A 24701-nucleotide genomic window follows, 5' to 3' on the forward strand; every position below is an offset into this window, starting at 1 on the left:
GTATCCTATTAGGTCTAATGTGACAGATGAGGTGTGTAAGGGGTTATCCTATTAAGTCTATGGGGACAGATGAGGTGTGTAAGGGGGTGATCCTGAGTTTTATAGGGTGATCCTATTATAATCAATAGGGGCAACTGGTGTGCTTAAGAGGGTGACAATATTAACATGTAAGGGTATAGCTGGTATGTGAGAGGCTGATTTTGAATGTTAGACCCTATTACATCCAATGGGACAACTGATGTGTGTAACAGGGGGGGGGGGGGGGTGACTTTTATATGGTGATGCTATCAAAGTCTATATAGCTCCTGATTTAACAGGGTGATTGGATGTCTTAGGGGGCAAAGGATGTGTGTAAGTGGGTGACCCTATTACATTTATAGGGTTTAACTGCCATGCATAAGAGGTTGATCCTTTAAAATTCTACAGGGGGCAGATGCTGTGTGTAAGAGGGCAGTCCTACATTTTATATGGGATATCTGATCACTATTGAAGTCTATAGGGACAATTGATGTCTCCTGAGTTATAGCATGATCGTAATAAAATATATTTGGGAAACTGAACCCTTTTTCTTAATGTAACCTTTTGATGTCTTGGTCCATTTCTAGGCTGATGTGTAATAAAGACAAGGGATTTTAGGATCATGAAATATCTCACGCCTTATGGGCTACGTGGCGGCCATTTTGCATTGATCGCGAGCTAGAGTGAGTTTGTTGGCTGCAAGAGTTTGGGTTGGGAGAGAGGATTATTTTAATTCTGGTTTAATACAGTCGTGTACAAGAATCTCTCATACGTCTTTAGCCCACACTCGCCAGGGTAAATATAAGAAGGTAGCAATACAGTAGTTTTTTGAGCAGCCTGAGGGCAGCCATTTTGAATTTAGCTTTGTATTCAGAGGCCTTCAAAGTAAATTCCAAAGCTAAAACCTTTACAATGTGTATTGGGTGATGGGAAATGTCGCCTTTGATTCCATTATTATTACCTATTGGCACGTGCAAATACTAACTTTCTCTTTTCTTTTTGATTTCTTACAGTGTTTGTCAACTGTCAAAGTAAGTATTTCTACTCACAAAGGGTAAGGGATAGAAAGAGAAACACGGAGAGACAGGGAAAAGAGAGTGGGGTGAAAAGAAGGGGAGAAACATAGATAAAGAAGAGAGAGAGAGCAAGAGAGAGAGAGATGAAAAGAGAGTGAAGGAGAGAAAGATAGATAAAAAATAGAAGAGGGAGAGAGAGATAGAGAGAGCGAGAGAGCGATAATGGGAGCTAGACAGAGTGCGATTGATCAAGAGTGAGAGAGGTAGAGAGAGTGGTAGAGAGAGAGACAGAGGGAGAGGAAGAGAGAGAGAAGGAGAACGGGAGTGAGAGAGTTGAGAGAGATAGAGATGGAGAGAGATGAAAAGGGAGAGATGGAAATAGAGAAATAGGTTAAGAAACATAGTTAACAAATATATATACTATATATATACTATGTTTCTTAACCTATTTCTCTATTTCCATCTCTCCCTTTTATATATATATAGCGAGAGAGAGAGAGAGAGAGAGAGGGCGAGAGAGAGAGAGAGAGAGAGAGAGAGAGAGAGTAAATCAAAAAAAGAGATAAAGAGAAGAAATTGAATTAAAGAGAGAGAGAGGGGTGAGATACTGTAGTGAGGGGGAAGAGAGAGACACCGTTATACAATAAAAGGTGTTACATTGTTTCATTATTAGACACCCCATATTATGTTACTGTTTGTGGGCTAGGGGGGCTTAATCATTGGGCAATAATCATCTGATTATCATTCTTTAGAATAGGATGTGTTTAATATGGCTATGTTGTTTGGGGGACAACATATCCATTTATTATATTTATCATATTGTTACTGTTTTTAATATATTGACATTGTATTACATATAGGTATAGTTATACTATTTTTATTGTGATGTGTAAATTCTTTATTTTTTTTTTTGAGTAGTTATGTATTCATCACTGTTTTGCTGTGTTTTGAGATGCTGCATTGTAGACATGTGAGTGCTAATTTACACTAAGATCACTGATAGGCACGACCGCCAAGAATTAGCCAATAGAGATATATCTGCGGGTATTTACACCTCGCACTCGGTAGCAGCAGCCACTCCTGAGGAAGCCGCCAACCCAGAATGGCGAAATGCATAGAGCGTGGCTTTGAGGCCGTTTCGTGAGTGAGAGAGAGAGTCAGAGACATCCGCAGGCGTTTTCCTTCCATAAGGCGGCGACGCGGAGACCGGAAGTGACGCCGAGGACCCGGATTCGGAAGACGCTGCTGAGCGTGTGTGGACTAGGCAGCGGAGCGGTGAGGTCGCGACTCACTCCATTACCCTACATATCTCCACCTTTGCCTTTCTTCCTTCTATCTATGTAAGCCTCCAATCGTAAGCTTTTTTATGTTAATAACATGATCGTTTTGACCTGCACCATGGTCCATTTTCTCTCTGTCCGAGGACTGCTGAGTTACTACCTGACTACAACGAGTCACAGGCTGGAACAACTGCTCTTAAATTCTGCTCAAGTGTAAGTAGAAATTTGGGAGGCCCCTCTCACAATTATTTCTCACTGTGTTAGCATATTGCACTATATTTATTTCTTCTTTTTTTTATGGCATCAACTACCGCTCCCCTGAATTTTGGGAAAGCTGCAAATATCTAGACGTTTGGAACAGTCTGAGTGGTAGGGTTGAGCGGTATTTGGCTTGCCCTTATTTATTCACTTATTCATTTTTTGCACTTATTGGTGAAGTGTTTTATATGGGATTCGTTTAAGGTTTATCCCTGAATATTATTTCTTACACACTTTAATATATGTTTTACGTCACGGCACGTTATTGGGAAGTGGTAGAGCGCCATCTAGTGATGTTTGTGCTGCACCAACTTGTGAAGTCTGTTTTACTGTGCCAGTATGCCCTCACTCCAGTGGTGTACCGGGGCACGTTCAGGAAAGCCCGGCTGGGAAACTGACATGATATTTGCCTCCCGACTCATCCAGCCCGGCACTCAGTGGGTGGAAGGATGCAAAGTCACCAAGTAACACAGCTCACCGGCTTAATGTTCAAGGTGCCGTTTTTACAGTGGTGCCAGCTTGAGGTGAGGGATTGGGTCTTGCTACTTGCCGGGATGCAGCCAGCCTGGCTGAGGAGTATGTCACCAGCTTTGGATTCAGAGGCCTTCAAAGTAAACTCCAAAGCAAAACCTTTACAATGTGTATTGGGTGCTGTCCGGCAGGAAGGTGGCTGCCCAGTTTGGAGCCACTCCGGCTCGAGCACCCAGGGGCACTGAGTTCAATACCAGTGCTCCACATGGAAGCCCAAAGCATCTGCAGAGGGTAGTTCACCCAAACCTGCAGAACTCGGGCATGAGAAACGGTGTTACCATTGTAATCGGACTGGGCACATAAACCCGGACTACCCTGATTTGCAACGCACTCCGGCTGCCAACCCTGTCACCTTCATGGGACTGGCACTCAAGGCGGTGTAGCGTGCCGCAATCCAGCAAGTACAGCAGTGGAACCAGAAGGTGTTCTCAACTGCCTCACAAGTGGCACCACAGAGGAGGCAAGCGGGCATCAGGTTGCAGCTGTCGGGCCGCCTTCCAATGATGTGAGGATAAAGCAGTTGAGGCCAGTGACCATCGGAGCCGGCCTGATTGTTTCCGGTGCCACTGTCACTCTGGTGAGATATGATATGGTCAAACCCCGAGGATCTGCTCCCGGACACTGGGATGCAGGTAACCATGCCAGACGGGGGACCTTGATCAATCCAGGTCACCTGGGTGTTCCTTGACTGGGGTGCCGGTCAAGGTATGAGAGATGTGGGTGTTTTGCCTGGGTTGGATACTGAGGTGCTACTCGGCTAACGACCTAGGGCACCTCATCTGCTCCTTTGCGGAGGATGCTGCTCTGGTTACAGCCATCACCAGGAGCGAAAGCAAGGCACTTGCCCTGGCAGGGGAGCCTTTTGTACCCCTGCCCACTGAGGATGTCACCGTCCCCCTGCATTTCGGACGACAGATCCAGTGGTCCCTGCGGAGTCCAGTAACCCCAGCCTGGGGCAAAGCTCTCCAGCTATAGGATGGATGTCATGCGAGAGGATGTACCCCAAGGTAGAGCAGACAGTAGCCGTTCAGCAGCTCCAGGCATAGATACAGACAGCTGTCTACAAAGATGTGTTTTTGCAGCCAGTGGTCCCAGGCTATTGGCAAGCAGTTGGCCTGGGGTCCCCTGCAACAATGTACCCCATGGGCAGCCTGATAGGGTCTGCCCTGGGCACTGGTGCCCACAGGCAGGGATGTCGGGGAAGGTACATGGAGAGGATGCTCTTGTGACCCAGTCACAGAGAGCCACAGTTGGGCAGTTGCCCAGGCAGAGGTGCAGTCGGCACAGATACCCACCAAGGTGGTTTATGCTTCCCAGCTTTTGAAGACCACCCCACCGATCATCGCTCCTCTACATTTGGAGCCTCCACGTGCAAAGGACCTCGAAGGGATCAGGCAGGTATGCCAGACCATGCACAACCCGTGTCCCCATGTATGTGACGTTCCCCATTGTGACTTCTGCTCAGACTATGTGACAGACAGGGAGCTAACGGAACTCAGCGCGTTAAACTGGGCGGTGGCGGGGGCAGATCTGATCTGCTTGCGGTCCCAGGTATGCGTTATGCCTGGGTCTGAGCCCCAGGAGCTCCGGCTACTGCAAAGGCAGCAAGGGACCAGGTAGTGGTCAATTGGAAGTATAGGGAAGGCTCTGTGGAGCAGGGGGAGACAGCTCCCCAGCTCACAGCTCCCCTCTGGGCGTGGAAGCGAGAGGTGTCAGGGAGACAGAGTGTCCCTATTATGATGAGCCAAGTGGACGGATCGCCCAGTAGACCCCAGGGTTCAGCAGACCCTCCATCAGACTGAGTACAGTGTCTGGATGGGGAGGAAAAGTTAGACAGGGAGATCAGGGACACGCAGCAGTACTATAGGGATTAAGTGACCTTCTAGAGTGTCCTGACATACCCCCTGACTAAGATGACTGACCAGAAGGCATTGGTGCTGACAGCCTGCTCTCCGGAGGATGGACCGGCAGTTCAAGAGCTATGGTCCTGCATTGTTGCAGTCAGCATCCCCAGGTCCCTGCAGCCTTTTGTGATGCAGGTGGTCAGTGTCCCCAACCACAGGGGTACCCTGCTTCAGCAAAGCCCAGAAGGAGAAGGAGTCACAGGGATAAAACATGTATTCCTGTAGCTGAGGAAATCCCTAGGATAAGGGGGTACCCCAGCTAGTGCCAAGGTGATCCTGAACCAGTATAGGGTTTGTGGGTGCCCCAAACATATATAAGGTTGAAGGGATACTCAGAGTCCAAACTGAGTCCAAAGGAAAGTGTGTGGGGAATAAAACAGATAGAAAATACAACTATAATATTTTTCCTTGCCTGTCCCCTGTAACCAGGAACTCAGAAGTGTATTAAAATATACTTTAATATAATGTAATTTGCTTGTTAGATTCTGAACTGATGTCCAAACAGGCTGCCTGAGCTAACCCCTAGGTGTCGGTAAGTCTGCTGGACATCAGAGTTAAAAGCAACCAGAGGAGGCCCAGAGTTGTGAATACCATTTGGTCAGTGGGAAAAGGTGGAGTTCGAGGTCCGGAGATCAATGGAAGTCCTCCGGGATGCCACTTGCTCTGACAGACCTGGTGGAGCCTGCCCCAGCTGGGGGCATTGAGATAGCCAGGGAGAGGGGTGGAAGGCTTGCGTATGTCTCTTCTCTATTTCGGATTTCCCGCTTTTGTAGCCAGCTTGGCTCTGATTGGCTGCTTGGGAAAGTTCCCACACGTTGATTGGCTGTTCAGTTTTGTGAATGAAACTGAAAATATTATAAGAATCGATAAGCCAATCAGATTCGGGTCCTCCAGTAGTAAGACCGCGGGCGGGCTTTTCAAAGTTGCTTCTGCGCGAATAGCAGAGCAACCAGCTTGGGTTTGAAGCCTGAGACTAAGTCCCGACTTTTGCACCCAAGTTCTCAGAAACGAACGTAGCGGACACGGCTGGGATTTTATGGCGATTTGAGTTCCAGGAGATTTGGACTAACTCGCGGTCAGGAGGGACCAAGTTGTCAGAAGGGAACATAGCCGTGGCATGTGGAATTTTATGCCAATTTAGGTTCCAGGAGATTCCGGGCTAAGTCCCGGTCAGGGTATGTAACGATGCACGGAACACACCCTCTGCGGCGTGTTCCTTCCTTACCTGTTTAATTTCTGATCGCCCTCCTCTAACTGCGAGTCAAGATCCTGTGTCTTTAGGGATTCTGACGCAAACTACGCCATCTTGCTTCCTGGCAAATCCTGCCCTCTTCCTCCTGACAGGAAGTAAGCCTCTCTCTGACTTTCTCATTGCAATCAGCTGCCGCTTCCTTTTTATAGCAGTCAGTGGCTACCTGCCCAGGGTCCTGCAAAGTACTACCACAGTACTCTATGCTGTTCCTGCCTGAACTTCTTCTGGGACCTGTACTCATCTCCTGTGGATTCCGGAAGACTGAGACCGTCACTCATTCTACCACTGAGGTTAGTTTACCATCGGGTAGTGTAGGTACCTGCTTAGTAGGGTTCACCTTGATGTGGTAGCAGGCTTATAATTCCTTGGCCAATGGATTAGACTAAGAACCCTTATGTTATATTTAGTTTCGCTGCACTCTTCTGTTACTGGCACTATGCCTTTAAGGAGGCTGGACGTCCTCCAGGATGCACTCCACTATTGTTACCTTGTGGGTTGGAACCTATCCTCCCTTGCTCCTCATCAGTGGCGCACCCCACACCCCGCGGCGGTGCCTGAGAACGCTCGCAACCCCGCTCTGCTGCCAGAGCATGCGCGCACATGCAGCTGGGTCAGTCATGTCTCTGTGCTTGGCTACGCACCTCCGGACGCGTCGCGCATTCTCCTGCGCGCTCACGTGCGCCGATCCCCCAGCTGCGCGGCAACTTACTCCCATTCGTCTCTCCTGCGGATTCCCCACCTCGCTATCGGGTCCTTTCCCTGCTCTTGTGTGTAGGAGCACAAGCGTAACAGGGTATAACTCTTCTATAGAGTTCCCTGCACCTAGGAAAGTCTAGTTTTCGATCCTAGTCCCAAAGTAAGTGTGTGTAAGCGAGTTTATGCCGAATAAATTACAATTTATTTCATTACCTTGTTTTGCTCAATGAATGATCCTGGTAAAAGTGTGTAAATAACCTGGTCTCCCATGACAGCTGACACCACAACTACGACCACAACTGCAGCCACAACTACGACCACAACTGCACCCACAACTACGACCACAACTGCGGCCGCAAGTATGTACCAAAATATTATAAATGCCCTTTACTGTCCCCTGTAATATTCAACATTACAAATCCCCTTTTACTTTCTCCTACCAGAAATCCCCTTTATTGTTCCACATTACAAATTCCCCATTAATCTCCATCACTAGAAATCCCTGTTACTGCCCCCTGTCAAAAAAAATCCCCTTTACTTAGGAATCCCATGTACTATTCCCTAAGTAAATCTTTACTTACATTTTCTACCCTAATTCAAAACCTCACTTGTGTTTGTCCCTGTGCTTTTTGACACTTGGATTTGAGGTCTGGATTTGATAATGTAGTCAAAATCTTAAATATCTTATACTATGAGATCAGTATTAAACAAATTAGAGGTCTATCTCTCTGTCTCTCTCTCTTTCTCCCTTTCTCTCTTTGCGTCTCTGTCTCTCTCTTTCTCTCTCTGTCGTTCTCTGTCTTTCTCTGTCTTTCTTTATCTGTCTTTCTGTCTTTCTCTCTCTCTCTGTCTTTCTCTCTCTCTCTCTCTTTCTCTCTCTCTCTGTCTTTCTGTCTTTCTCTCTCTCTCTCTCTCTCTCTGTCTTTCTCTCTCTCTCTCTTTCTGTCTTTCTCTGTCTTTCTCTCTCTCTCTCTTTCTGTCTTTCTCTGTCTTTCAGTCTTTCTGTCTTTCTCTGTCTTTCTCTCTCTCTCTCTCTCTTTGTCTTTCTGTCTTTCTCTCTCTCTCTCTCTCTCTCTCTCTCTGTCTTTCTCTCTCTCTCTGTCGTTCTGTCTTTCTCTCTCTCTCTGTGTCTTTCTCTCTCTCTCTCTCTTTCTCTCTCTCTCTCTCTCTCTCTCTCTCTCTCTCTCTCTCTCTCTCTCTCTCTCTCTCTCTCTCTCTCTCTCTCTCTCTCTCTCTCTCTCTCTCTCTCTTTCTCTCTCTCTGTCTTTCTCTCTGACTTTCTCTGTCTTTCTCGCAGACATTATTGAACTCATTACCGTGTATGTTAAGGACAAACACCAAATATAACGCTTGCGTTAAGAAGCTAACATATGCGACTATCGCGCTAGCGTGAGCACATCATGTTTACAGGTGCAATTACGTCTGCTACATCTGTATCCACCTGTTATGTCTTTGCTCACTTTTCACACTCTTTTTGTGATCCTTACTGCAGATTTAGTCATTGGAGTCCCCGGTTTTGGAATCGCCCTTCTTGTCCTTGCAGCTCTGATTTTAGCCTTGCTGATGTGCTTCCCTTGCTTATTTGTAAGTAAACAGCCACTTTCAACCTCAGTATAAATACCTCAACGGCACAGAAAGCCTATATCAGTATTGAAGCTCACTCTTGCACAGTTACATACCTTGCTTCTTACGCATCGTGGTGGCTGCTGTTGAGGACCTTTTACTGAATTAACATCTAAAGATCAGATACACAAAGCTCAGCTATGTCAATGCTCAGAACGTCCTGTTATCAAAATCAGTAACGGAGGTTATCTTCCCTGAGGTTAACGCCATTCCACTAAGCTAATTATATGTAGAAACAAGGGGCATTGGTTATCTCATTTGCTTAGGCTCAATGCAGTGGCGTAGCTAAACATGCGCGGGTAACAGAGTCGGTAATTTATATCTGCTGCCCCCAACACTGCCTCCCGTCATGTTCTTCATGTTGCGCTGAATTCCCGAGCCCGGTGATGTCACACCCTCCTCTATCTGCCACAATCTTAACCAATGAGGGAAAGGGGGGATTCTAGAGGCTTTGAGGAGTGGGCCTGCTGGCTATTAAGGGGCCTGGAGGAGGAAGGGGGCCCTAACTTCTGTGTTCAGTCAGTTAGATGTCTGGGCCCGGGACAAATGTCCCGGCTCTCCCTCCCTGTCGGCGCTTCTCAATGGGCCCCCAAGAGAGCGGGCCTCTGGCTTTACCAAGGCTGTAGCTATGTCCCTTGCTCAGTGCCTTGCTTCATCTTAACATGTCCTGCATTACACCTGTCTTACCTAAATGTGGCATTAGTCCAACCCCGACCCTGAATTAGGGTGTATGCGGGAGATGGGGAGAGAGATGGTTTATTTACACTGCCTTAGTGAGCTTGGAAGATACCTGTTAGCACCTCACCAGGCATTAACTTAAATTCAAAATGGAGCTAAACATTTTCAGGCCTCATTATAAGTGAACGATTCAGGAGAAACATTTGCCTTGATTTTAAATTGGTGCATATATCTCCTCGTCATCTCTCCTCATCATCGCTCCACAGCTCTCTTCTTATCCTTCCTCATCATCCCTCCTCATCTTTCCTCAGCTCTCTCCCCCTCTTCCAGCTCTCTCCCCTCTTCCTGCTCTCTCCCCCTCTTCCAGCTCTCTCCCCCTCTTCCATCCCCCTCCACCAGCTCTCTCCCCCTCTTCCAGCTCTCTCTCCCTCTTCCTTCCCCCTCCACCAGCTCTCTCCCCCTCTCCCAACTCTCTCCCCCTCTCCCAGCTCTCTCCCCCTCTCCCAGCTCTCTCCCCCTCTTCCAGCTCTCTCCCCCTCTCCCAACTCTCTCCCCCTCTCCCAGCTCTCTCCCCCTCTCCCAGCTCTCTCCCCCTCTTCCTTCCCCCTCCACCATCTCTCCCACCCTCCACAGCTCTCTCCCCCTCCACCAGCTCTCTCCCCCTCCACCAGCTCTCTCCCCCTCCACCAGCTCACTCCCCTTCTTCCAGCTCACTCCCCCAATTCCAGCTCACTCCCCTTCTTCCAGCTCACTCCCCCTCTTCCAGCTCACTCCCCCTCTTCCAGCTCACTCCCCCTCTTCCAGCTGTCTCAGCCTCCACCAGCTGTCTTCCCCTCCACCAGCTCTCTCCCCCTCCACCAGCTCTCTCCCCCTCCACCAGCTCTCTCCTCCTCCACCAGCTCTCACCCCCTCCACCAGCTCTCTCCCCCTCCACCAGCTCACTCCCCTTATTCCTGCTCACTCCCCCTATTCCAGCTCACTCCCCTTCTTCCAGCTCACTCCCCCTATTCCAGCTCACACCCCCTCCACCAGCTCTCTCCCCCTCTTCCAGCTCTCTCCCCCTCTCCCAGCTCTCTCCCCCTCTCCCAGCTCTCTCCCCCTATTCCTTCCCCCTCCACCATCTCTCCCACCCTCCACAGCTCTCTCCCCCTCCACCAGCTCTCTCCCCCTCCACCAGCTCTCTCCCCCTCCACCAGCTCACTCCCCTTCTTCCAGCTCACTCCCCCAATTCCAGCTCACTCCCCTTCTTCCAGCTCACTCCCCCTCTTCCAGCTCACTCCCCCTCTTCCAGCTCACTCCCCCTCTTCCAGCTGTCTCAGCCTCCACCAGCTGTCTCCCCCTCCACCAGCTCTCTCCCCCTCCACCAGCTCTCTCCCCCTCCACCAGCTCTCTCCTCCTCCACCAGCTCTCTCCCCCTCCACCAGCTCTCTCCCCCTCCACCAGCTCACTCCCCTTATTCCTGCTCACTCCCCCTATTCCAGCTCACTCCCCTTCTTCCAGCTCACTCCCCCTCTTCCAGCTCACACCCCCTCTTCCAGCTGTCTCAGCCTCCACCAGCTGTCTCCCCCTCCACCAGCTCTCTCCACCTCCACCAGCTCTCTCCCCCTCCACCAGCTCTCTCCCCCTCCACCAGCTCTCTCCCCCTCTTCCAGCTCTCTCCCCCTCTTCCAGCTCTCTCCCCCTCTTCCAGCTCACACCCCCTCCACCAGCTCTCTCCCCCTCTTCCAGCTCTCTCCCCCTCTCCCAGCTCTCTCCCCCTCTCCCAGCTCTCTCCCCCTCTTCCTTCCCCCTCCACCATCTCTCCCACCCTCCACAGCTCTCTCCCCCTCCACCAGCTCTCTCCCCCTCCACCAGCTCTCTCCCCCTCCACCAGCTCACTCCCCTTCTTCCAGCTCACTCCCCCAATTCCAGCTCACTCCCCTTCTTCCAGCTCACTCCCCCTCTTCCAGCTCACTCCCCCTCTTCCAGCTCACTCCCCCTCTTCCAGCTGTCTCAGCCTCCACCAGCTGTCTCCCCCTCCACCAGCTCTCTCCCCCTCCACCAGCTCTCTCCCCCTCCACCAGCTCTCTCCTCCTCCACCAGCTCTCTCCCCCTCCACCAGCTCTCTCCCCCTCCACCAGCTCACTCCCCTTATTCCTGCTCACTCCCCCTATTCCAGCTCACTCCCCTTCTTCCAGCTCACTCCCCCTCTTCCAGCTCACACCCCCTCTTCCAGCTGTCTCAGCCTCCACCAGCTGTCTCCCCCTCCACCAGCTCTCTCCACCTCCACCAGCTCTCTCCCCCTCCACCAGCTCTCTCCCCCTCCACCAGCTCTCTCCCCCTCTTCCAGCTCTCTCCCCCTCTTCCAGCTCTCTCCCCCTCTTCCAGCTCTCTCCCCCTCTTCCAGCTCACTCCCCTTATTCCTGCTCACTCCCCCTATTCCAGCTCACTCCCCCTCTTCCAGCTCACTCCCCCTCTTCCAGCTCTCTCCCCCTCTTCCAGCTCTCTCCCCCCTCTTTCAGCTCTCTTCCCCTCCACCAGCTCACTCCCCCTCCACCAGCTCTCTCCATGCCTACCTGTGGGACAGGGTGGTGATAGGGGCAGGCGGGGGGAGATGATGGTACGCAGTGGCGGGCTGCCAGAGTTAAGCAGAGCAGGACGGCCGGCAGAGGAGTGAGAAGTTGCATGTAGGCAGAGCAGGACGGCCGGGGAGGAGTGAGAAGTTGCATGTAGGCAGAGCATGACGGCCGGGGAGGAGTGAGAAGTTGCATGTAGGCAGAGCAGGACGGCCGGGGAGGAGTGAGAAGTTGCATGTAGGCAGAGCATGACGGCCGGGGAGGAGTGAGAAGTTGCATGTAGGCAGAGCATGACGGCCGGGGAGGAGTGAGAAGTTGCATGTAGGCCGAGCATGACGGCCGGGGAGGAGTGAGAAGTTGCATGTAGGCAGAGCATGACGGCCGGGGAGGAGTGAGAAGTTGCATGTAGGCAGAGCATGACGGCCGGGGAGGAGTGAGAAGTTGCATGTAGGCAGAGCATGACGGCCGGGGAGGAGTGAGAAGTTGCATGACGGCCGGGGAGGAGTGAGAAGTTGCATGACGGCCGGGGAGGAGTGAGAAGTTGCATGACGGCCGGGGAGGAGTGAGAAGTTGCATGTAGGCCGGGGAGGAGTGAGAAGTTGCATGTAGGCCGGGGAGGAGTGAGAAGTTGCATGTAGGCAGAGCATGACGGCCGGGGAGGAGTGAGAAGTTGCATGTAGGCAGAGCATGACGGCCGGGGAGGAGTGAGAAGTTGCATGTAGGCCGGGGAGGAGTGAGAAGTTGCATGTAGGCAGAGCAGGACGGCCGGGGAGGAGTGAGAAGTTGCATGTAGGCAGAGCAGGACGGCCGGGGAGGAGTGAGAAGTTGCATGTAGGCAGAGCATGACGGCCGGGGAGGAGTGAGAAGTTGCATGTAGGCCGGGGAGGAGTGAGAAGTTGCATGTAGGCAGAGCATGACGGCCGGGGAGGAGTGAGAAGTTGCATGTAGGCAGAGCATGACGGCCGGGGAGGAGTGAGAAGTTGCATGTAGGCAGAGCATGACGGCCGGGGAGGAGTGAGAAGTTGCATGTAGGCCGGGGAGGAGTGAGAAGTTGCATGTAGGCCGGGGAGGAGTGAGAAGTTGCATGTAGGCCGGGGAGGAGTGAGAAGTTGCATGTAGGCAGAGCAGGACGGCCGGGGAGGAGTGAGAAGTTGCATGTAGGCAGAGCATGACGGCCGGGGAGGAGTGAGAAGTTGCATGTAGGCAGAGCATGACGGCCGGGGAGGAGTGAGAAGTTGCATGTAGGCAGAGCATGACGGCCGGGGAGGAGTGAGAAGTTGCATGTAGGCCGGGGAGGACGGCCGGGGAGGAGTGAGAAGTTGCATGTAGGCAGAGCAGGACGGCCGGGGAGGAGTGAGAAGTTGCATGTAGGCAGAGCATGACGGCCGGGGAGGAGTGAGAAGTTGCATGTAGGCAGAGCATGACGGCCGGGGAGGAGTGAGAAGTTGCATGTAGGCAGAGCAGGACGGCCGGGGAGGAGTGAGAAGTTGCATGTAGGCCGGGGAGGAGTGAGAAGTTGCATGTAGGCAGAGCATGACGGCCGGGGAGGAGTGAGAAGTTGCATGTAGGCAGAGCAGGACGGCCGGGGAGGAGTGAGAAGTTGCATGTAGGCCGGGGAGGAGTGAGAAGTTGCATGTAGGCCGGGGAGGAGTGAGAAGTTGCATGTAGGCAGAGCAGGACGGCCGGGGAGGAGTGAGAAGTTGCATGTAGGCAGAGCAGGACGGCCGGGGAGGAGTGAGAAGTTGCATGTAGGCAGAGCAGGACGGCCGGGGAGGAGTGAGAAGTTGCATGTAGGCAGAGCATGACGGCCGGGGAGGAGTGAGAAGTTGCATGTAGGCAGAGCAGGACGGCCGGGGAGGAGTGAGAAGTTGCATGTAGGCAGAGCATGACGGCCGGGGAGGAGTGAGAAGTTGCATGTAGGCAGAGCATGACGGCCGGGGAGGAGTGAGAAGTTGCATGTAGGCAGAGCATGACGGCCGGGGAGGAGTGAGAAGTTGCATGTAGGCAGAGCATGACGGCCGGGGAGGAGTGAGAAGTTGCATGTAGGCAGAGCATGACGGCCGGGGAGGAGTGAGAAGTTGCATGTAGGCAGAGCATGACGGCCGGGGAGGAGTGAGAAGTTGCATGTAGGCAGAGCATGACGGCCGGGGAGGAGTGAGAAGTTGCATGTAGGCAGAGCATGACGGCCGGGGAGGAGTGAGAAGTTGCATGTAGGCAGAGCAGGACGGCCGGGGAGGAGTGAGAAGTTGCACGGAGGCAGAGCATGACGGCCGGGGAGGAGTGAGAAGTTGCATGTAGGCAGAGCAGGACGGCCGGGGAGGAGTGAGAAGTTGCATGTAGGCAGAGCAGGACGGCCGGGGAGGAGTGAGAAGTTGCATGTAGGCCGAGCATGACGGCCGGGGAGGAGTGAGAAGTTGCATGTAGGCAGAGCATGACGGCCGGGGAGGAGTGAGAAGTTGCATGTAGGCAGAGCATGACGGCCGGGGAGGAGTGAGAAGTTGCATGTAGGCAGAGCATGACGGCCGGGGAGGAGTGAGAAGTTGCATGTAGGCAGAGCATGACGGCCGGGGAGGAGTGAGAAGTTGCATGTAGGCAGAGCAGGACGGCCGGGGAGGAGTGAGAAGTTGCATGTAGGCAGAGCAGGACGGCCGGGGAGGAGTGAGAAGTTGCATGTAGGCCGGGGAGGAGTGAGAAGTTGCATGTAGGCCGGGGAGGAGTGAGAAGTTGCATGTAGGCAGAGCAGGACGGCCGGGGAGGAGTGAGAAGTTGCATGTAGGCAGAGCATGACGGCCGGGGAGGAGTGAGAAGTTGCATGTAGGCAGAGCATGACGGCCGGGGAGGAGTGAGAAGTTGCATGTAGGCAGAGCATGACGGCCGGAGAGGAGTGAGAAGTTGCATGTAGGCAGAGCATGACGGCCGGAGAGGAGTGAGAAGTTGCATGTAGGCCGGGGAGGAGTGAGAAGTTGCATGTAGGCAGAGCATGACGGCCGGGGAGGAGTGAGAAGTTGCATGTAGGCAGAGCATGACGGCCGGGGAGGAGTGAGAAGTTGCATGTAGGCAGAGCATGACGGCCGGAGAGGAGTGAGAAGTTGCATGTAGGCCGGGGAGGAGTGAGAAGTTGCATGTAGGCAGAGCATGACGGCCGGGGAGGAGTGAGAAGTTGCATGTAGGCAGAGCATGACGGCCGGGGAGGAGTGAGAAGTTGCATGTAGGCAGAGCAGGACGGCCGGGGAGGAGTGAGAAGTTGCATGTAGGCAGAGCATGACGGCCGGGGAGGAGTGAGAAGTTGCATGTAGGCAGAGCATGACGGCCGGGGAGGAGTGAGAAGTTGCATGTAGGCCGGGGAGGAGTGAGAAGTTGCATGTAGGCCGGGGAGGAGTGAGAAGTTGCATGTAGGCAGAGCAGGACGGCCGGGGAGGAGTGAGAAGTTGCATGTAGGCAGAGCATGACGGCCGGGGAGGAGTGAGAAGTTGCATGTAGGCAGAGCATGACGGCCGGGGAGGAGTGAGAAGTTGCATGTAGGCCGGGGAGGAGTGAGAAGTTGCATGTAGGCAGAGCAGGACGGCCGGGGAGGAGTGAGAAGTTGCATGTAGGCAGAGCAGGACGGCCGGGGAGGAGTGAGAAGTTGCATGTAGGCAGAGCATGACGGCCGGGGAGGAGTGAGAAGTTGCATGTAGGCAGAGCATGACGGCCGGGGAGGAGTGAGAAGTTGCATGTAGGCCGGGGAGGAGTGAGAAGTTGCTGTAGCAGAGTAGACACCAGAAGTAAGAAAGACTTCCGGATCAGACAGCTGGGGTACGCTCCTCCCCGGCTGTCCTGCTCTTCCTCCGTGCAACTTCTCACTCCCATGCCAGCTGCTCCTCTGCTTCACTCTGGTGGCTCGCCATTGCCGCATACCATCATCTCCCCCCCGCCTGCCCCTATCTGGGGGAGAAGAGAGAGAGAGATAATCAGCAGGGACGCCGGCTGGGGGAGAGAGTGGGCCCAGGGTCGCTGACAGCATTCCTGGGACAAAGGATTGGAGTTTTCATGTGTATGCCCCCCCGTGTGTTGGCGGCTCTGTGTACCACCTCTTTTACACCTCCACTCTCTCCCCCCTCTCTATACGCCCCCTCTCCTCATGTATTTCTCTCCCCCCCCTTACACCCATTCCCTCACTCTTCTTCACCAACTTCTTTCCTCTCACACTCTCTCCCCTCCACTATCACTCAGTAACCCCCCCCCCCCACACTTAATCCATCTCCCTCAATCCTCCCCTCCTCACATTAAATGTACCCCTCCCCCACCGGACCCACACACACATAATTTCCCCACATACACACAATACCCCATAAAATACAGCCACCCCGTCACAATACACAGATTAGAGTAACCACCTACACACACTACAATAAGGAGTTTTACTTACATTTTGAATGAGAGTAGAATGTGAGAGAGGAGTCGAGTGTGACCCCAAGGCAGCGTGCTTGTGATACTGGGTGTATGACGTTGCTTCCAACAGTAATGTGGAAGGAGGTAGTAGGGCCAGGTTTGGGATGAAATATGAGGAGCTCTGTTTTTGACATGTTAAGATTGAGAAAGTGAAGAGGGCCATCCAGGATGATATCGCAGAGAGATATACAGAAACTTAAGTCTGTACAGCAGGTGTAAGGTCAGGGGTTGAAAAGTAAATGTGTGTCATCAGCACAGAGGTGATATTTGAACCCAAGAGATGTGATTATAAGGTCACCTAGAGATAGTGTGTACAGAGAAAAGAGAAGAGGTCCCAGGACAGAGCCCTGGTGAAACCCCACAGAGATGTCGATAGAGGAGGAGGTGTTGGCAGAAGAGACCTAGTCTACCTGTCTTCCTCTCTAATATAAATGGTAGAGGCGGCATGGCAGTAATAGCTTAGCGCCGAGACGTGCGGTCTGGGATAGAAAATGTCCTCCTTCCCAGCGCAGTTTTAATTCATTATCCAGGGCCAGTAGGTGTTGTGTTGTACCCTTGTTCCCCTCCTGTTGAACTCCACACTGCTTGCCACTTAAAAAGCCTACTTTAATGATGGGCTTCTTTACATGTAAGCTGCTCCTCTGCATAGGCAGCTCCCCCAGACTGTCCCTAGCTATATAGGTCACCTGACTTAATTAAGATCAGCCCAGGCAGCTCAAAAAGCATCTGTGCTTCCCGATGAAGTGGAGTAAGGGAGAATAAAGAGCAGAGGTTGCTGTGTGGACACTCTACTGCAGGATTTGGGCCTTTTGAAATCATTGTAATTTCAACAGTAAAGACACATATAAAACCTGCGGTAAATAACTAATACATTATATGAAGACATTATTAATAAATAATATGAAATAATGAATAAATCATAAAGTATAAAACACAGAAACATCAAGCAGTGGTAAGAAAACCTGGAGGCGTTACCTCCAAAAATTAGTACATTTTTGGTCAACATGTGAGCGACTCGATGTATCTGGGCCAATGAGTTTAATTTCAAGGGTGACCGACATTTTAAATAAAAAGATGAAATTACCATTAAGGTGACACACGTTATATTTTGAAAACTATGACAAATGCATATTTCATTTTCAGCGTTGAGTTCATTTTACTTGTTTTCTATATTTTTTTTTTATCCAGTTTTTCTTGAGACGCCGGTTTGTCTTCAGACAATAAAGAGGAAGGAAGAGCGGGTATCGAATTTATTACTCGCCGATGAGGAATCACCACCACCCCCGTCCCCTATATACCTCCACATCTATCTACAACTGGTCCTATATAGGTACCTCCATGTATCGGCAGTATTTCATAGAACATGTACACTGGATATGTTGACATACTTGGGAATGAGTATGACGCCTTAGAGGTTCCAGGCCCTGTATCTCTGAGCCATGAAGCATTGATGCTATCCCATTATCCAACATCATTTGCTTATAAGCCTGAATTGTATTTATTTCCTCTGAAAATTTCTGCTCTCATTAAAAACCTTAAAAAAAAATATTGACTGCAATTTGTCATTGGGGTCATTAGTTGGGCTTCTTTACACAAGTCCCAGAGGGGCCATGCTCTGTATTCCTAGTGCCAGTCCTGGAGGTGCCAGGATCGACATCACTGTGCCAGTCCTACAGGTGCCCGGTTCCAGATCAATAAAGAACGTCTGTCAGAAAGGTACAGTAATATGAAAGCAATAAAACTAATACTATCTATCATCGCTCTATCTCAGTGTTATTAAACAGAGGTTCCCAGCAACTCTTTGGTTCATAGATCATCCCTGTTCCCTGCAAATTTCAGGTCATTTGAAAATTGTACCGATTACAGAAGAATTTACAATGCATCTGATCTCAGACGCGCTAGTAGAGAGGGTTGGGGTTCCTTACAATGCATCTGATCTCAGACGCGCTAGTAGAGAGGGTTAGGGTTCCTTACAATGCATCTGATCTCAGACGCGCTATTAGAGAGGGTTGGGGTTCCTTACAATGCCTCTGATCTCAGCCATGCTATTAGAGAGGGTTGGGGTTCCTTACAATGCATCTGATCTCAGACGCGCTATTAGAGAGGGTTGGGTTTCCTTACAATGCATCTGATCTCAGACGCGCTATTAGAGAGGGTTGGGGTTTCTTACAATGCATGTGATCTCAGACGCACTATTAGAGAGGGTTGGGGTTCCTTACAATGCATCTGATCTCAAACGCGCTATTAGAGAGGGTTGGGGTTCCTTACAATGCATCTGATCTCAGACGCGCTATTAGAGAGGATTGGGGTTCCTTACAATGCATGTGATCTCAGACATGCTATTAGAGAGGGTTGGGGTTCCTTACAGTGCATGTGATCTCAGACGCGTTATTAGAGAGGGTTGGGGTCCCTTACAATGCATCTGATCTCAGACGCGCTATTAGAGAGGGTTGGGGTTCCTTACAATGCATCTGATCTCAGACGCGCTATTAGAGAGGGTTGGGGTTCCTTACAATGCATCTGATCTCAGACGCGCTATTAGAGAGGGATGATGCCCGGCTGGGTGCCCCTGAGCCATATTGGGGAATTATAGAGTGCCAGCTCTGCGACCCAACAATGGCAATAACACTGTGATTGTATTAAAAATGTCTGTGTGTGTCCCACCAGGTATGAGGTGGGGATAATAATATTCTGGTTTAAATGTATGTGTTATTGTGCCCATGTTTCCCTGTAACCCCTCGCAAATGGTTTTAAAAAACAGCAGCTTAAAGCACAGCGCATAGCGTTTAGTTAACTTCGTCTGGGAAGGTCCTAGAGCTCTGGCTTTTGCTGTGAGTGCTGCTGGAGTAAAATCATTAAAAAGTTTATGCCGCAACCCGAACTCCCCGCCCGGGTGTTCTAAAAAGCAATTTGACCAATGTCAGGGTCTTGGAACAAGACTGGTTGCCGATCTGCTGAAGAATGGAGAGATCCTATCCTTCCAGGAACTACGAGACAAATACCAATCCCAAGATCTCCATTTGTTCAAATTCCTACAAATCAGACATTTTCTGCTCTCTCTCTCCCAGAACTCCAAATTCCCCCCACCCACCAGATTCGAAACCCTATGCAGTAAAGGCAGGTACCAAAGAGGACTAATATCTGAGATTTATAAGGGGATAGAGTCAGCATCAGAACCCCCGACTCACCACTACATGCAAAAATGGTCCGATGACCTCAATATTCAAATTGAGAAAGACGTCTTAATAGGAATACGTTGAATTTGAGACTAACAACTGTACTAAACACCATGTCAATTACCTTCCTTGATTTGGATATATATGTTGATGGTGACAGGAATATCCAAACCAAAGTCTTCAGGAAGAGTACAGCTACTAATAGCTTGTTATTGGCACAAAGCCAACATCCTGCCAGTCTCATTTCCGGTATCCCTACTGGGCAATACCTCCGTTTACGCAGGAATTGTTCCACAACTCAGCAATTTATCTTACAATCTAAAGAACTACGTGATCGGTTCCTTAGCCGTGGGTATAAAATTGAAAACACTCAATCGAGCCTATCACAGAGCATTGCATAGTGATAGAGACTCCTTTCTGTCCTCTAATACGCCTAAAGGGAAGGATAACATCATAAGATGCATCGGTACCTATAATAAAAGATGGTGGGCGATTAAAAGAATCTTTGCCCGACATTGGCACCTTCTTATATCCGACGTTGACTTGGTTAAAGTTATCGGCCCTAGATCGAATATCACAAGCAGGAGATCGAAAAACCTGCGTGACAAACGTGTCCATAGCCATCATCAGCGTGCCAGAGCAGAGACTTGGTTGAGCCCTATCAAGGGGATTTATCGGTGTCAGGGTTGCAAGGCATGTAAATATGTCCTCACAGCAAAGGTGTTTGATAGCTACGATAACACACAGCACTTTAGTGTTGATAGCTTTATCAACTGTAGAACAACTAACGTTATTTATCTCCTCATTTGCAAATGTGGGAAAAGGTATGTAGGCAAGACTACAAGGCAATTGCGGAGACGTATACTTGAACACGTCAACTCTGTCAAGCATTCTGCCGAAACACCAGTAGCTAGACACGTCATGCAATTTCATAATGGAGATGTTGACAGCCTCAAATTTATGGGCATCTATCAACTTAGGTGTCCGGTGAGAGGCGGTAATGTTGATCAGATGCTATTAAGAATTGAAGCTGAATGGATTTATAAATTGAAGACCAGAAGTCCATATGGACTTAATGAAGGATTCACATATACTCCATTCATCTGATCTTCTCAATCTGATATGCCTGTCGTCCTGCCCTTCCCATTCTTTGCTGTCTTTTTATGGCATCATTGCTACCCTACATCGTTTATGCATTTCATCCAACCTCTGGCTACTATATATAATATTTATGATTTATATTAGAGTAGTCCTACCACATGGTTTTGTTATACAGTACTCACCATGATATTGTTATATACTACATTATTGAAGTTTATTTCATTTATAACTAGTGACTATATTGCCTAAATCATAAACCCATTCTTTCTTTGTTATGGGTTTATCAGTTTGTGTAATAACTATTCACACAACATTTACAGTGACATCTATTGATACTATATAAGATGTATGTTTAACATTTTGTAATAATTTATTTTATTTTCACTGTGATTTGGGACATCCTTAATTTATGTCCCTTTTTTGCTGCCTTGAGCAGCAACATATATTCTGGGCTCTGGGAAGCTTTTAAGGCACCTACTTAACATTGCTATCCTCTTATACATGCGCAATATAAACAGGCTGTTAGGCAGGAATAATTCTGTCTGCCTATACATGCGCAATGTTTCCTAGGCTGGCCTGTTCTATCTATCACCCAAAGCATGCGCAGTATCATTGGTCTTCTGATAGCTGTAGTGGCTATCAGGCGTGTCATGCGCAATGACAACTGAAGCCAAGTACGAGCATGCGCAGGGCAGGGGGATGTTTTAGAAGTGCATTACCCTGCGCATGCGCAGTAGAGTCCTGCGATCGGCTCGGCTTTCTTTGTTGTCTTTTCATCGCGGCTTTTAGTGTGATTACAAGGTCCCAGAGAAAGAGCCACTATGGACATTAACTGAATGGTAATTAAAGACACTTCATGATGTATATTGGCAGTCGCGCATGCGCTCTTCTGCGCATGCGCTCTAGCGGCGTGTTGTCATCGTTTCCATGGCGACCTGAGTGTTTAAATAGCGTCCGCTCCCCCTCCCATGCAAAATTTCCCCTGACGAAGCTCCGTAATAGTATATCATTATATCGTAATAATATCGTAATATCGTAATAATTCACAGTTGCACCTACCTTTACTCACAATTATTGATTGGAAGTTATTATTTCTTTATATTACAATTAGTATGATTTAGTCGATCACTCCCTACACCCTTTCTTCTGTTGTATAGATACTCCACATCATTATACAGCAGGGCATGTTCATTATCAGCAAAAAGATACTCTGCATCATTATACAACGCAGCGTGTTCATTATCAGTGTATAGATACTCAGTACCAGTATACAGCACAGCATGTTCATTATCAGTCTATAGAGATACTCAGTTTCATTATACAGTGCAGCGTATTCATTATCAGTGTATAGATACTCAGCATAATTATACTTTACAGCGTGTTCATTATCATCTTATAAATTCTCAGCATCATTATGATAGATCTATTATTAAGTCCCAGTCTGATTACACCTTTGACTGAACTTGGAAAACCAGATTCCCGGCATGTGGATAATCCAGTATTAGGTCTTCTCATGTATGACTTCACTTAGGGAGCACTTGTTATAGGATCAAGAATTTGTGGCACCTTCTCTTATCTCATCGGGAAGATATTTCCATGTGTGTCTCCACATATCTCCCTCCTGCTTCTGCTCAGCCAAAAACGTACTTCCCCACGTGGCATCGAGCATTGACAAGTAGGGGATTGGGAGAAACCCATACTAACTGCTGAAATGTCCCTGCTCCCTGTGCACCATGAAGAGAGAGAGATACAGCCCCCCTCCCAAGTCATCAATTGCCCCTCAAGACTTCCATTCCCCCTCCCAGGTCACCCACTCCCCTCCAAGGTCACCCTCTCCACTCTCAGGTCACCCACATGACACCCACTCCACTCCTAGGTCACCCAGTCCCCGACTCAGCTCACCCACTCACCCACATGCCAACCACTCCCCTACATGCCACCCACTCCCCTCTAAGGTCAACCACTTCTTTCCCAGGTCACCTATTTCACTACCAAGTCACCCACTTCCCCCTACATTTTACCCACTCCACTTGATGTCACTCTCCCCCCTCCCTTCCACACCACTCTCCCCCCTCCCTTCCACACCACTCTCCCCCCTCCCTTCCACACCACTCTCCCCACACCACTCTCCCCCCTCCCACACCACTCTCCCCCTCCCTTCCACACCATTCTCCCCCTCACTTCCACACCACTCTCTCCCCTCCCTTCCACACCACTCTCTCCCCTCCCTTCCACACCACTCTCCCCTCCCTTCCACACCACTCTCCCCTCCCTTCCCCAGGTCACTGACTCGCTCCCCCATATCACTCACACTTTGACCCCCCGGTCTGAGCATGGCTCCCGAATTTAAAACCTCCATTTTGCTGCGCAAGGACCTTACCGACATCTCTCTCCTCCCTTCATAGAAGCCCACATGCTCTCCTCTCTGCAGCCGTCCCTCCTCTCTTTTTTAATGACTAACGGATACATTCACAAATTGAACATTAGTACATTTTGTATAAGACACATGCAGGGATCGAACTCAGGACCTTCCACTGGTACTGATACCAATTACCTCTTACCTCTACACCATAGGCTGGGTGTGACAAGACATAAATACTATATATTCAGCCAGTGCTCACGTATGGAGGTGAAACTCAGACCCTATATGTGAAGATAATTCAGAAGTTTCAGACAATGCCAAGAAGTATTGAAAGATGCATGCTGGGTATTACCCAAAGAGACACCAAAAAGAATGAGTGGGTTCAAAACCAAACAAAAGCCTGTGACATCACAAGGGGGGAGAAATTAAAATGGTGGTGGGCCAGAGATATCACATGAAGAAATTACCATCGCTGGACGAAGATGGAACTCAACTGGATTCCAAGAGTGATTAAAAGACCAAGTTGACCAGAAGTAAGATGGGAGGATGGGATCAGGGAATGAGTTGGAGTGACATGGAGAAGAGAGGCTGTATCCGCAGGACCTGGGAGGTTATTGGGAAGGCCTCATCCAGCAGTGGGGAGACACCGGCTGAAGGTGGGATATATATTTATATGTACGTGGAGAAGAGAGGCTGTAACCTCAGTACCTGGGAGATCATTGGGAAGGCCTCATCCAGCAGTGAGGAGACACGGGCTGCAGGTGGTGATATATATTTATATGTACATGAAGAAGAGAGGCTGTAACCGCAGTACCTGGGAGATCATTGAGGAGGCCTCATCCAGCAGTGGGGAGACACAGGCTGAAGATGGTGATATATATTTATATGTACGTGGAGAAGAGAGGCTGTAACCGCAGTACCTGGGAGATCATTGGGGAGGCCTCATCCAGCATTGGGAGACACGGGCTGAAGGTGGTGATATATATTTATATGTACGTGGAGAAGAGAGGCTGTAACCGCAGTACCTGGGAAATCATTGGGGAGGCCTCATCCAGCAGTGGGAAGACATGGGTTTAATATGATTATATACAGTAAAACTATTTTCTGTATTGCTCCTGTTGATATACAGTATTACTATTTCCGGTTATGCCTATGTAGTGGACCCAGTACAATTGTTTTTCCTTTGTGGGCCTTTAATGTACCAGACAGTCGAACATTGTGTGTCACAAAAGTCATATTTTCATCCTAAAGTCATCCATAAATTCATTCATACTTCTTTAATATCAGATACTGATTAGTTGGGTCAAAAATTCTAAACCTGTACTTATCCCGGTAAGAAGATATACACGTGTTGAGCCATCATCATTTACTTTAACACGTGACCCTACGCGTTTCTTCAGATAGACTGATTTCTTCAGGAAATTACGTTAGGGAGTGTTACGTATGTCTTCATGTCCCATTGAATCTTTTTCTGTTATCATTATCCCCTTCAGGTGTGTGACACTGGTTAAACTGGAGGAAGTGAGGTTTAAATAGTACCTTCCCCCTTCCTCTTACCATACCCCTTGAGAAAGAACATTAGTTGTTCGAAACGCGTGGGAAGTTATTTTTGTCTCTGTCCATGGATCGTATCCGTTTTATGTAGTCTTAAATAATAGTTTTATATCAAAACTTACTGGTGAGTTACTCTACCTTTAAGGAGCGGCAGACTTCTTTTGGATCCTTACCTTGTTGCTACTGTGACTTCCGGATTAGAGAGACACCACAGAGGGAGTGTGTCACCACGCCAGTGCATTTGAAGCAAGGAGGACAGAGGGGAA

General features: G+C 49.6%; 1 protein-coding gene and 1 long non-coding RNA gene across 3 annotated transcripts in view; one reads left to right on the top strand and one right to left on the bottom strand.

Annotated features, from left to right (window-relative positions):
- The window catches only part of MUCL1 (mucin like 1), a 162126-nt gene that overhangs the window by 9619 nt on the left and 127806 nt on the right, over positions 1 to 24701 (bottom strand). The gene's annotated exons all lie outside the window — the stretch shown is intronic.
- LOC142470651 (uncharacterized) lies at positions 900 to 17782 on the top strand. Its single transcript, XR_012789297.1, has 4 exons — positions 900 to 1049; positions 7231 to 7314; positions 8448 to 8539; positions 17431 to 17782. It is a non-coding gene; the product is annotated as an uncharacterized LOC142470651 (long non-coding RNA).

The sequence above is a fragment of the Ascaphus truei genome, chromosome 20 (assembly GCF_040206685.1).
Source record: "Ascaphus truei isolate aAscTru1 chromosome 20, aAscTru1.hap1, whole genome shotgun sequence".
NCBI classification, from domain to species: domain Eukaryota; kingdom Metazoa; phylum Chordata; class Amphibia; order Anura; family Ascaphidae; genus Ascaphus; species Ascaphus truei.